The sequence below is a fragment of the Psammomys obesus genome, unplaced genomic scaffold (assembly GCF_907164565.1).
Source record: "Psammomys obesus unplaced genomic scaffold, mPsaObe1.curated_primary_1811, whole genome shotgun sequence".
Lineage (NCBI taxonomy): Eukaryota > Metazoa > Chordata > Mammalia > Rodentia > Muridae > Psammomys > Psammomys obesus.
The window spans coordinates 1,045,531-1,057,528 of NW_026587215.1; the positions used below are offsets into that span (position 1 = coordinate 1,045,531).

The 11,998-nt window shown below is 49.9% G+C and overlaps 2 long non-coding RNA genes across 2 annotated transcripts; both read right to left on the bottom strand.

The window, feature by feature from the left end:
• Positions 1-1,365: 1,365 nt before the first annotated feature.
• LOC129673360 (uncharacterized) lies at positions 1,366-4,103 on the bottom strand. Its single transcript, XR_008719650.1, has 2 exons — positions 3,990-4,103; positions 1,366-1,667 (listed from the first exon to the last, which is right to left on the bottom strand). It is a non-coding gene; the product is annotated as an uncharacterized LOC129673360 (long non-coding RNA).
• A 6,852-nt stretch (positions 4,104-10,955) lies between these two features.
• Positions 10,956-11,969, bottom strand: LOC129673282 (uncharacterized). The gene is made up of 2 exons (XR_008719638.1): positions 11,509-11,969; positions 10,956-11,339 (listed from the first exon to the last, which is right to left on the bottom strand). It is a non-coding gene; the product is annotated as an uncharacterized LOC129673282 (long non-coding RNA).
• Positions 11,970-11,998: the final 29 nt, after the last annotated feature.

The window sequence follows — 11,998 nt, forward strand, 5'->3', positions numbered from 1 at the left end:
CTGCCTCTGCCTCTGCCTCTGCCTCTGCCTCTGCCTCTGCCTCTGCCTCTGCCTCTGCCTCTGCCTCTGCCTCCCCAAGTGCTGGGATTAAAGGCCTGTGCCACCCAGCTTCACCCCTCTGTCTTAGAGAAAAGAGCAGCTTCCCAGGGGCTCTTGTCTGCCACATGTTCTGCTTCGTTTGACCTTTGACTGCCCTCTGAATGACTGTCATTATACTCATTGAGTGAAGAAGGCTCAGAGATTAGATAACCTTGCCAGAGCCACACAGCAGGAGAAGCAGAGCGGGCCCAGTTGCCTCCTGATCCTTAGCTGACTTCAGGGGATGAATGTGTAAGTCTAGAAAGAGCTTCCATCAGAAGAAGGACCCAGCTGTGTCCCTCCACCCAACAGGCCCCAAACCAAGAAAGAGAGAGAGGAGAGAGAGGATCAAAGTCTGTAGGACTCTCAGGTCCCCTGAAGTAAATAGGTTCAGGCCTTTGGGAAATGTCCTCTTCACAGACGTGTTCTCATTTTTCAGAGTTGAATACAGGATTTGAGCTCCAAAATACCATTTTCATATGTTTAAAAAAAATTTTTTTTTCTGACACAGGGCTTCTCTGTGTAGCCTTGGAACTCACTCTGTAGACCAGGCTGGCTTCACAAAGATCCTCCTGGCTCTGCCTCCAGAGTGCTGGGGTTAAATGCGTGTGCCACCGCTGCCACCGCCCGGCTCTGACTCTCTTAGAGGCTGTACCCAGCAGACCAGATGGAACAAATTCCTCAGCTGGAAGGTATCTGCAAGGCTTGTGCTGCACGGAGCTGTGGTAGGGCTGGAGGCGAGGACATGTGCAGTACATTTGGCTTCCCAAGTCTGGCACACAGTAGGCGCTACTGTGCTGTGGTTCCTGCCTACCAGGCTGGCACTGGCTGAATAGTTCAAAAGCCTGTCACAGTATCAGTAGATGATGACTGCAGACTGATACTCCTCCAGCCTGCCGGAGGCGGCACTCGGGCCTTCTCTCTGGATGCGTGGCAATACAACTCCCACCCCACCCCCCAAATGCAAAGGGAGGGAGGCATGTGACCACCTGCTGGCTCAGCATCCAGAGGATCTTGGGGTCTCAGTACCCCCCCCCCCCGTCACCTGCCCCTGACCTACTAAAATCTCACAAGCTAGAGTTTCACTGCCCTGCCCTTGTCTCTGAAGAATTCTAGAATCTTCCGGCCACTCCCTCTCCTTCCCTGTGCCCTCGGCCCAGCCAAGAGGAAGAGTCCCCACTACTAAATTATCTCAGTTTGTTTCCTGGCAGGCGATGGACACCTATTTTGTTTTGTTTTGTTTTGTTGTTTGTTGGCTTTGGGGACAGGGTCTCTTGTAGCCCAGACTCACATGAAACATTTATCTCTTTATTTGTATGTTTTGAGACAAGGTCCCTTCACTTAGTCCTGGCTATCCTGGAACTCACTTTGTAGACCAGGCTGGCCTCAAACTCTGCCTCCTGCCTCCGTCTCCTGAGAGAGCCTGGCGTACCTGGAATTCTGTGTAGTTAATACTGGCCTTGAATTTCTGATCCTCCTCCTATAACCTCCCAGGTGCTAAGATAGCAGACATCAGCCACCACACCAGCAAAACAATGGTCATAGCAACAGTATTCACCAGGGGGCAGAAGGTTGAACCGCTCTGGTATCTGTTAACAAAAGAAGACAAAAACAAATCTTACCCACACAGTAGAACATTATTCAACCATGAAAAGGTGCTGAGTGCTGGCACCTGCTACCACATGGAGGCACCTTAAAAACACAGCCAGTGAAAGCAGGAAGTTGTAAAAGGATACCCAATGTACCATTCTGCTATGAAATATTTACAATAGGTGATTCATGGAACAAGGAAGTAGATTAGACATTCCCAGGGTCTTGCGGGGAAGTGAGAGTGGGGAGTCGCTGCTCAGTGGCTTCAGTTTCTGCTTGGAGATCATGGGGACAGCAGCCCACACTGTAGCTGTTAACAGTTCCCCTGAACTGTACATTTCAAATGGTTAGAACGGGGGGCTCGTGCCTGATGCCAGCACCCTGGAGGCTGAGAGAGGCAGACAGCTGTCATGGTTAATCCTGGTTGTCAGCTTGACTGAATCTGGCGTCAGCTATGAAGTAAGCCCCTGGGTACACCTGTGTGGCACCTTCTTGACCCTGTTATTGAGAGCAGGAAGACCTGCCGTAAACATGGCTGCCCCTTTCAGTGCCGGGCCTGAAGAAAAGGAGGTCGGAGGGAACAGCTCTACTCTTTGCCTCACTGCCTTGGTGGCTCGGCGGGGAGTCATCTGCTCTGTTGCTGCGACCACTGCTGCGTTTCTTGGCTGACATCACCTTCTTCAGGCTTCCAAAGTGGGCTGGAGACCAGCAGCTCCCCGGGAATCCTCCAGCCCTCCCACACCAGATCAGGACTGCTGCGGCGCCCATCGTCATGGAGCAAAGGCTTCTTAGGCTCATCAGCTTGTAGACGGCCATTGCTGGACAATATAACCTGTGTCCACCCCCTGGAAAGTCTCCTCTAACCTGTCATGTAAGCCAATCCAATAAACCCCATTTAAATATATATTCACCCCATTAGTTCTTTTTTTTTTTAGGGGGAATGGGTGTTTTGGAGACAAGGCTTCACTCACTGTGTAGCCCTGGCTGTCCTAGAACTGTCTGTAGAGCAGACTGGCCTCGAACTCACAAAGATCTGCCTGCCTCTGCCTCCTGAGGGCTGGGATTAAGGATGTGCACCTCCACTGCCTGTCTTCATTCTGTTGGTTCTGTTCCTCTAGAGGCCTGAGTAATACAAGCGCCATGAGTGTGAGGCCAGTCTGGGTTACAAAGTCAATTGGTAGTCAGTTTGTAGCCTGTGCGACAAAGCGAGACTTTATCTCAAAAAAAACAAACAAAAAATATCTTAAAGGTATATTTACTACCATTTTAACCTTAATGACGTAACATTTAAAAAAATGTTTTGTACATAAATTGGGCAAGCTGTGAGTAACAGCATTACAGCATGTGAATAACATAATTGGTGAAGCCATTTTACAAATTGGGGGTCAGGGCTGAAGTTCACAGTACCAGCTTCTCCTTGCAGGCACCAACCTTGGGGCCTCTTTCTTAGCATGTCAGACCTGGGGCTATGAAATGCTAGGAAAGGGCTGCACCCCTGGACTGCATCCCAGCCTAGGCCTCAACTTGCGAAGCCCACAGTCCTGCTGCAGAACTCAGCCACCGCCCCTTAGGGCCAAGGATCCGGCCCCGGGTAGGAAGCAGAAGAGAGAAAGTGTTTGCTGCCTCCTGGTGGTCATTAAGAGAATAATCTGGGAGGAGAAGCAGTTTATGAATTGCAGCGTTTTGAACCTCAAAACAAACAAAAACAAATCAGGGCATGCACGTAATTAAAAAATACTCCGTGGGGTTGGAGAGAGGGGTAAAGTTAGCTTGCTGCCTCTGCAGAGGACCAGGATGTGATTTCCAACATCCCGTGACTCAAAACCATCTGTAACAACCCCTTAGGTGATGTAACACACTCTGGCCCCCGTGGGTACCCCCCCCCATGCAGACATTGCAAACATACCTAAAATTATAATAAAACAGTCATTTTTACAGAGGAAAAAAAAATGCCTCACCTACTTTTCCTTGTTCTATTGCTGTGAAGGGACACCATTACCAAGGCAGCTCTTAACGGAAGAAAGCATTTGATTGGGAGCTGGCTTACACTTTCAGGGGGTTAGTCCATGACCATCATGGCAGGAAGCAGACAGGCATGGCACTGGAGCAGTATCGGCAGGCAGAGCGAAGACGCTGGGCCTGGCCTAGGCTTTTGTAGCCTGGAAGCCCATGCCTCCTCCAGCAAGGCCACACCTCCTAACCCTTCCCAAACAGTTCCACTAACTGGGGACCAAGCATTCAGATAAGTGAGGCTATGGGCTATGGGGCCTGTTCTCATTCAACCTACCAACACTCAGCTTCAAGGGAGAAACAGGTCTTACCTCAGCCTCCAGGCCCCTGGAAGTCCACACCAGCTCATGCTTCCTTCCGGGAACACTGAACAGCCACACAGGAAAGAGCAAGCACAGACAATGTGCTGCACCTGGGTTCTAGTCCTTCTTAATCTGGTGTGGAGATGCACGCCTATGATCCCAGAACCTAGGAGGTAGAAGCAGGACAGTCAGATCTGTCTCAGGTACATAGCAAGTCCTAGACCAGCCTGGGCTGCCTGAGACCCAAACAATACACAAATATGTAAAAACATTGTCTTCTGAAAACTTGTCCATGCCTACCCTGGACCATTTTGTTGTTGCTGCCTTGGTTTGGGGTTTTATTTGTTTGCTTGTTTTGTTTCCCAGCCAGGGTTTCTCTGTGTAGCCCTGGCTGTCCTGGAACTCGCTCTGTAGGCCAGGCTGGCCTTGAACTCGCAGAGATCCACCTGCCTCTGCCTCCTGAGTGCTGAAGTAAACTTATGCACCACCCTGCCTAGCCATCCCTGGACCTTTTGTTTTGTTTTGTTTAATTTTATTGTATGTATGTGTGTGTGTTTGTGTGTGTGTGAGAATTGTGTCTGCGTGTGTATGCGTGCACCACGTGTGTGCCTGGTGCTTATGGAGTTCAGAAGAGGGACTGCAGTTACAGACTGCTGTGAGCTGACATGTAGTGCTGGTATTGAACACGGCAAGTGCTGTTCACCACGAAGCCGTGTCTCTGGACCCTCCCCTGGGCTGTGTTGAGCCAGTCTCCACTGGTGGGTGCTCAGTTGTTTCTTTCCTACTTTCTGGGGCACATGGACTGTGCCACCAGAGAAACCAGCATGGAGCCAGAGTAAGGTCAAGGTGTGTCTGAACCCCAAAATCTCAGTCTTGAGACAGGCAGAAGTAAGGCTCCCTCCCTCCCTGTTCTGTGCCTGCATGCATCCACAGCACCTCAGCCCTGGCCAATGATAGACCCCCCCGCCCTGAAAACCCCTTCCCACTCCCAAAGGTTTATATAGTCCTTGTGCACCCCCAATCACACGTTCAAGCTGTTTGTCTGAATACTGCCGAAGAGCCAAGGCTGCTCTGTCACTGGGAGAGCTCTGAGCTAAAAGGGATAGGACACCAAAGGGGCTGTTTCAGAGAAGGCTTTCTCCCTCCACCGCTGGACCAGGATTCTCAAACCTGACCACCCAGCTAAGCTTTGTTCCTTCCGGTTCAGTGCCTGCGTGCTCTGAAGGGAAAACTGACACTTTCTTTCATTACAGTGTGTGTGTGTGTGTGTGTGTGTGTGTGTGTGTGTGTGTGTACTTGTGCCACACCATGACTGTAGAGGCCAGAGGACTACTCTGGGGAGTCAGTCCCTGGACATCAAACTCAGGCCCTCAGGCTCAACAGCGAGTGCCTTTTCCTGCTGAGCCATCTCACCATCTCACTTAAGTCCTTTCCAGACTTCCAGCCTTTGTAAGCAAAGCTGCACAGTGATCCTTGAACCCAGCACTTTGGATATCAATTTCTGGCAGGATCACCCACCTCCATACTGGAGATCAAACCTAGGGCCTCACACTTGCTAGGCAAGGGCCCTGTCATAAGTTATGCCCTGAGCCCTTTTTGTATGTTTTTTTAGTTAGAGACAAGACCTAACCACGTCACCTGGCTGGCGTTGAACCCACTCTAGTTCAGGGAGGACTTCCTGAGGAGCTGGAATGGCGGGCCTGTGCTATCAGACCTGGCTACTTGTAACATTTTCTGAAGTGGGCTTTACCGTCTCCATTCTGCAGATGAACAAACTGACACTCAGAGATGTCGGCTCCCTTTCCCAGGCAGATCCAAGCATGGCTCGTGCTTAGGGCACCAGCACGTCCTCTGTGTCAGTTATAATAAGGGCCGTGACAGACATGGGAGGACCCTGGCAGATCAAAATGGGCTGGATTTCTGGGCTTGGCCGATCCAAAGAGTGCACAATGCTCAACCCTTCCCCAAGGCTGTATGCTGTACCTGGGCCTAAGAGGTCTATGGATTCAGATGTGAGAGACAGAGGAAAAACTCACAGCTGTTCATTGGATTTGGACCAGTTGTTTGCTTTCGTTACAGGGGCAGGGACTAGGAGTGCTATGGCAAGCAAACAGATCCGACTCCAGCTCTGCAGTGACCAGCAGCTTACAGTGCTCCACAGGACAGAGGGAAGGAATGTAGCGGTTCTGGAGCGGCCGTTTAGAGCTTATTTAATTATCATTATGGGGGCTGTGTTGGAGTGCCACATGTGGAGGTCAGAGGACAACTTGAAGGAGTTGGTTCTCTCCTTCCACCGTGTGGGACCAGGTCATGAAAATCAGGTGCTCAGCTTTGGCAGCCTGTGCCCTCATGGCTGAGGCAACCAACCCAAAATTTTTTTATTAACTGTCCACGAAGGTTGCTTGAACTTTCTCTTATGGGAAATGCAAAGAAATCTTTGCTAGATGACAAGAACACAGCACAAAAAATGCACTCACAAAAACATTAGCAGCATGGCAGGGAGGTAAAGGAAAAAAAAATCTTGTTCAGATTAAATGATCATAATCAACTGGGCTACATTACCCTGTAACCCCAGAATTTGGGACACTGAAGTAGGAAGACAATGAGTTAGAGAATTAAGCTAGCTACTTAGATCCTATCTCAAAACAAACAAGCCACACCCACAAAAGGAAGAACAACCACAAACCCACACAATGGTAGGTTAACTTGAGTTTTGGCTTGGGTTGTTATTTTGTCTCGTTTTCTGGTTTGAGACAAAGTTTCACTCTGTAGATCAAGCTGTCCTGGAAATCAGCATGTAGCTCAGGCTACCCTCAAACCAACAGTAAGCCTCCTGTCTCAGCCTCCGAAGTACTGGGACCACCATAAGCACCACCATGCCCAGCTCCAAAGTGCCTACGTATAGGAACTTATTTCTCTTTCTAAATAAGTATGTAAGTTTACACTCAAAATCTTTCTGATGTTTAAATTTTTTAAAGACTTGATGATGATGATGATGATTAGTTTTTTTTTTTGAGACAAGGTTTCTCTGTGTAGCCTTGGCTTTCCTGGAATTCACTCTGGAGAGCAGGCTGGCCTCCAACTCAGGGATCTGCCTGCCTCTGCATTCCAATGGCTGGGATGAAAGGTGCACACCGCCACCCTTTATGTGTGTGCTGCCTATGGTGTGCAGGTACTGGGTGAGTGTGATGGAGATGTCGGATGCTCTGAGCCATAGCTACAGGTGATAGCGGGCTACCTGACATAGGTGCTGAGAGCCAGACTCAGGTCCTCTGGAAGGGCAATAGATGCTCTTAACTAATGAGCTGACTCTCCAGCCATTTTCTTTCTTTCTTTCGAGACACACAACTCACCATGTGGCCCTGACTGGCCTGGGACTCACAGAGATCCACCTGCCTCTGAGTGCCGAGCCTAGAGGCAGGTACCATTGTTGGGATTGGGGAGAGAAAAGGGGAGGCACTCCCAGTTGAGCCCCAGCTGACCTGCGGCTCTCTATGTAGATCACGGCGGGACTCAATTTTGTTTTTTTTAAGATGTCCATAAACTGTTTATAAAAAAAAAAAAGTAGGCTTCACCTCATCCTATTTTTCTCACCCTGGAAATGTTTTTTAAAAGATCCAAAAGCAGCCAGGCCGTGGTGGCACACGCCTTAAATCTCAGTGTTTGGGAGGCAGAGGCAGAGGCGGGAGGATCTCTGAGTTCGAGGCCAGCCTGGTTTACAGAGTGAGTTCCAGGCCAGCCAGGGCTACACAGAGAAAACCTGCCTCATGGTGAGGTGGGGTGGGGGTAGAAAATAACCAAAGGCTCTGGATGCTCAGATAAGGCCAAAGACTTCTGTCAACTCTTAAGATTTTCTACATCTGTGGCAAATGTTCCATCCCCCCTGCTCCCAGCAGCTGCGACTGTGACAGAGTGGCAAGGAAGTCCTTCCTTGGAGCTTTTCCAAGTCTTTCTTGCGGTCCTTGGAGTCCTTGTCCTGCAAGGTGGCAGGGAGACAAAGTGCTAGTGTGCAGAGCTGGCAGAGGGAGGGAGGTGAAGACAGGTGCTCTGCAGTTGGGACTGTGCTTCGGGAAGGGATGAGCAGGGGGTAGGGCAAGCCCTGCGCCTGCCAGTGTCTGCAGCTTTCTTCTGTTGCGATAACTAAATGCCAGGCTGGGGATGTAGCTCAGGGGACAGAGGACTCATCTTGCACAAAACCCGAGGTTTCGTGGCCAGTACTGCATAAAGCCCGGTGTGGAGCCAGCAGGATGGCTCAGTGAATAAAGGCACCTGCTGCCAACCAAGTCTGGAACCCAAGGAAAGGATCTACTCCTGACTCCTGTTTTTCTGTCCTCCACACATGTGCCATGGTTTATACACATACGTGTAAAATAAGCACGTAATAATTATTAAATAATTTTTGTTTGACTACTCTCCTGGATGTCCTGGAACTTGCTATGTAGACCAGGCCTCTAACTCAAAGAGATCCACCTACCTCTGCCTCTCCTAAGTGTTGGGATTAAAGGCATATGCCACCATGCACAGCGAAAAAGATTTTAATTATGTGTATGTGTGCATCTGTGTGTGTGTGTGTGTGGTGTGTGTACATGGCTGCACCAGAGGTACAGAGGTGTTAGATCCTCCTGTTAACAGGAGCTTGTGAGCTAATCAATGTGAGTGCCTGGAACTGGACTTGGGTCCCCTTCCAAAGCAGTGCTTGCTCTTAACTATTGAGCCATCTCTTCACATCCAAAATAAATAAAGAAAAATTCAGATTCAAAAAGGGAGGGCTGGTTCAGTGGTTAGGAGCCTTGGCTCTTCTTCTAGAAGACTTGAGTTCAAGATCCAGCTCCCACATGGTGGCTCACAACTGTCTGTAGCTCTAGTTCCAGAGAATCCAATGACTTCCATGTCGAAGAAGCTCACTGTGGGCACAACTATTTTTTTAGCGCATAATTACCAAACACAGCTGAGAAGCTTCCTCAGCCTTTCTGGAATTTCTGGCTAGGGGTGAAATAAAACTGATGAGGATAGATCAACAGGGGGAAAGTGTAACAAATTAACTTAATCAGTTTTCTATGTCATGGTGCTTTAGAAGGAAGGCCCAAAGACCCTAGGTGAGCTCTCTATTGTCATGCTCCAGTTTGGTGAAGCAGTGACAGCCATGGGGAATGCAACCAGACAAGGGTGTGACCTGATGGAGGAACGTGATGGAGGGGAGGCCCAGGCCCAGCCTCTTCTTCCTCCAAGGTGTGAAGCAGACCCCTCCTAGATGAAGGTCTCGTACACCGGACACAGAGAGGTGAGAGATCCTCCTGGATGGCTTCTCCCCCAAAAGATTAAGGAGTTTGTGGAGGGCCAGGTTTTCGAGTAGCTTTGGAGAGGGGTGTTAGTGTCCATGATTCACCTTGGGTGTGAAGAATCCTAGTTTCTATGGCCTGCCTGGAGGAGAAAGGGAGAAAGAAAGTGGAGAGGACAGCAGGGGAAGGTGAGTAGGCCTCCTTCGGGTTTCCTTGAGATCCACATGCAATGAAGGGCTAACAGGCCTGAGCACAGCAAACATGGCAGGCCTTGCCCTCTCTGCTTCCCTTTCCCTTGCTAAACCATTAGATTACATTCCCAAAGTCAGTCGACAAGGTCTATTCCTATATTTGGCCACTTCCTTAGACCAACATAACCGAGGTCCGGCAATCAAAATTACACTGATTGGCTACACCGATTATTATGTCTAATCAGGACTTACCAACTCCTCCTAGTACAGACTCCCCCTTCTTCTCCTTACACACTATTCCTGCAGGGGCACCTGCTGCTCTCTTTGCCTGATACAGAGGCAGTCCCTCTGCTTGTCCCCTCTGGGTAAGTAAACTCTCCTTTGGGCTGAGAATTTGGTGTCTGTGTGTGTTCTGTGCTGACTCCAAGACCCCTTTAATGTGGGAAGGCGCCATGCTCTGAGGAGCCATGCTGAGTCCCCGCCCCTTCTGGATGCCAGCAACTGCTTTAGGTCCCAGGACACGATGACTGGTACTATCAACGCGACAGATCTAGGGCCACCTGGGTGATAAGCTGCTGGGCTGCCTCAGTAGGGTTATCCTGACTGAGCTTGTAAGGTGGGAAGATCCGCCCACTGTGCGTGGTGCCATCCCGTTGGGATCCTGTACTGTGTACCTGGAGAAAGGGAGCTGGGTGGCAGCATGCATCCAGCACTGTTTATCAGCTGAAGGTGTGATGGGCCCAGCTGCCTCGATCGCTCCACCAAGACGGCCTACGCCCTTCACCTGTGGGCCAGCACAAAGCCTGCCTCCTTTAAGTTGCTTTTGTCGGAGGAGTTTAATAACACAGGAAAAGAACACTCAGACAGGGATTCTGATGCAGGGATGAAGCTTCCCAGGGAGTTTAAAAGTTCTGGACTGGGAGAGACACAAACCATAAGTATGCAGAGAAATAACACAGTGGGCGGAGCTGGAGGGCAGAGCTCAGTGAAGTGTCTGCCTAACGTGGATGTATGCAATTTTAGGGCTCAACCCCCCCTTCCCCAGCACCACATAAACCAGCCTGGGCTATAAAGACCCGAAACGGAGGCAAGAGGTGGCTGGGGATGTTGCTCAGTTGGTAGAGTGTTGTTAGCTTGCAAAAGCCCCATTCCCGTACAGGTGTGCTGGTGCACTCCAAAGGTGGAGAAAGGAGGATGAGAGTTCAAGGTTAGTGCATCCTGAGTTCAAGGCCTGCCTAGAATACATGAGACCTTGCCTCCATTGGTTCCCGCCCCCCCCCCCCCCGAAAAAAAAAATTGCCTGTTAGTGCCAATCGGACTCTATTATCAATTTGGCAAATGTAGTTTTTGTTCTGGTTTGTTTTGATTTTTTCAAGACAGGGTTTCTCTGTGTAGCCCTGGCTGTCCTGGAACTCACTCTGTAGACCAGGCTGGTCTCAAACTCAAGAGATCCACCTGCCTCTGTCTCCTGAGTGCTGGGATTAAAAGTGTGCGCCACCACTGCCCAGCCTGCAGTTGGGTTTTATTTCATTAACAATTTTAATAATAAAGAAAACAAAGAAGGCCAAGCCCATCTCATTGTGGCTTTGTTGAGGGGCTATCACAGACCTAACCCACTCCTGTATCTTAAAGGTTGCAGGAGAGAATTAAAAGTCTAAGGGAGGGTTGGATTCACGAGAAAGAAACGACTGAAATGAGGTCACTGTGGTTCTGCAAGGTGAATCCAGATCCTCTCCAAGGCCACAGAACTGGATTCTCCGGTTCTTTGGTCTCAGATGCTCTTTAACTCTTCCTGTTCGGGCACAGGCTCGGTGGAGAGGAGACCACGGCCATTTCCCCGAATGGCCGCCCGGGGCGACAGAGAGCAACTGACCCGGCATCCCTGAAAACTGCTCAAGGCGACAAGAGAGGATGGAAAAACCAGGTGAAAGAACTGAGTATCTCCCATTGTTAACACCTGAACCACCCCCAAAACAAGAGACTGGCTTCACCACCATCCCAGTTTGGGGAGAGACCCTCTCTCTTATTTTGCTACCACCCTTTGGGGTTCCCCATTACCTCGTGAGTGTTATGTGCTTTGAGATCGGACATCCCACATTAGCCTAGAACTGATGATCTCTGATCTCTGTCAGTGCTGGCGTCACTGACGTGCGAGAACACGCCCAGCTCCTCATCACCTTGTGAAATATATTCCTGACCTTGTGTTTCTCTCCAGTGCTGGTCACAGAATAACCCAAATGCTGTAAGCTCTTCCCGGGTTTGTAAGCGGAATGCAGAGGAAGTAGCCGGTGCAAGCACTGACCCTTGGGTGACCTCAGGCAAACTCATTACCTGGCTCCCAGGTGTGAGTACTGGATTCATGGGGGGGTAGGGGGGAGGCGGAAGAAGGCGGATCTCAGGAGTTCCAAGCCGGCCTGGTCTACAGAGAATTCCAAATGGCCAGGGCTACACAGTGAGACCCTGTCTCAAAGGAAAAAAAAAATGCTTAGAACCATGCCTGGGACATTTAAACGCTAAACTTCGTCATGTTCTCGGCAGCCACTATGCC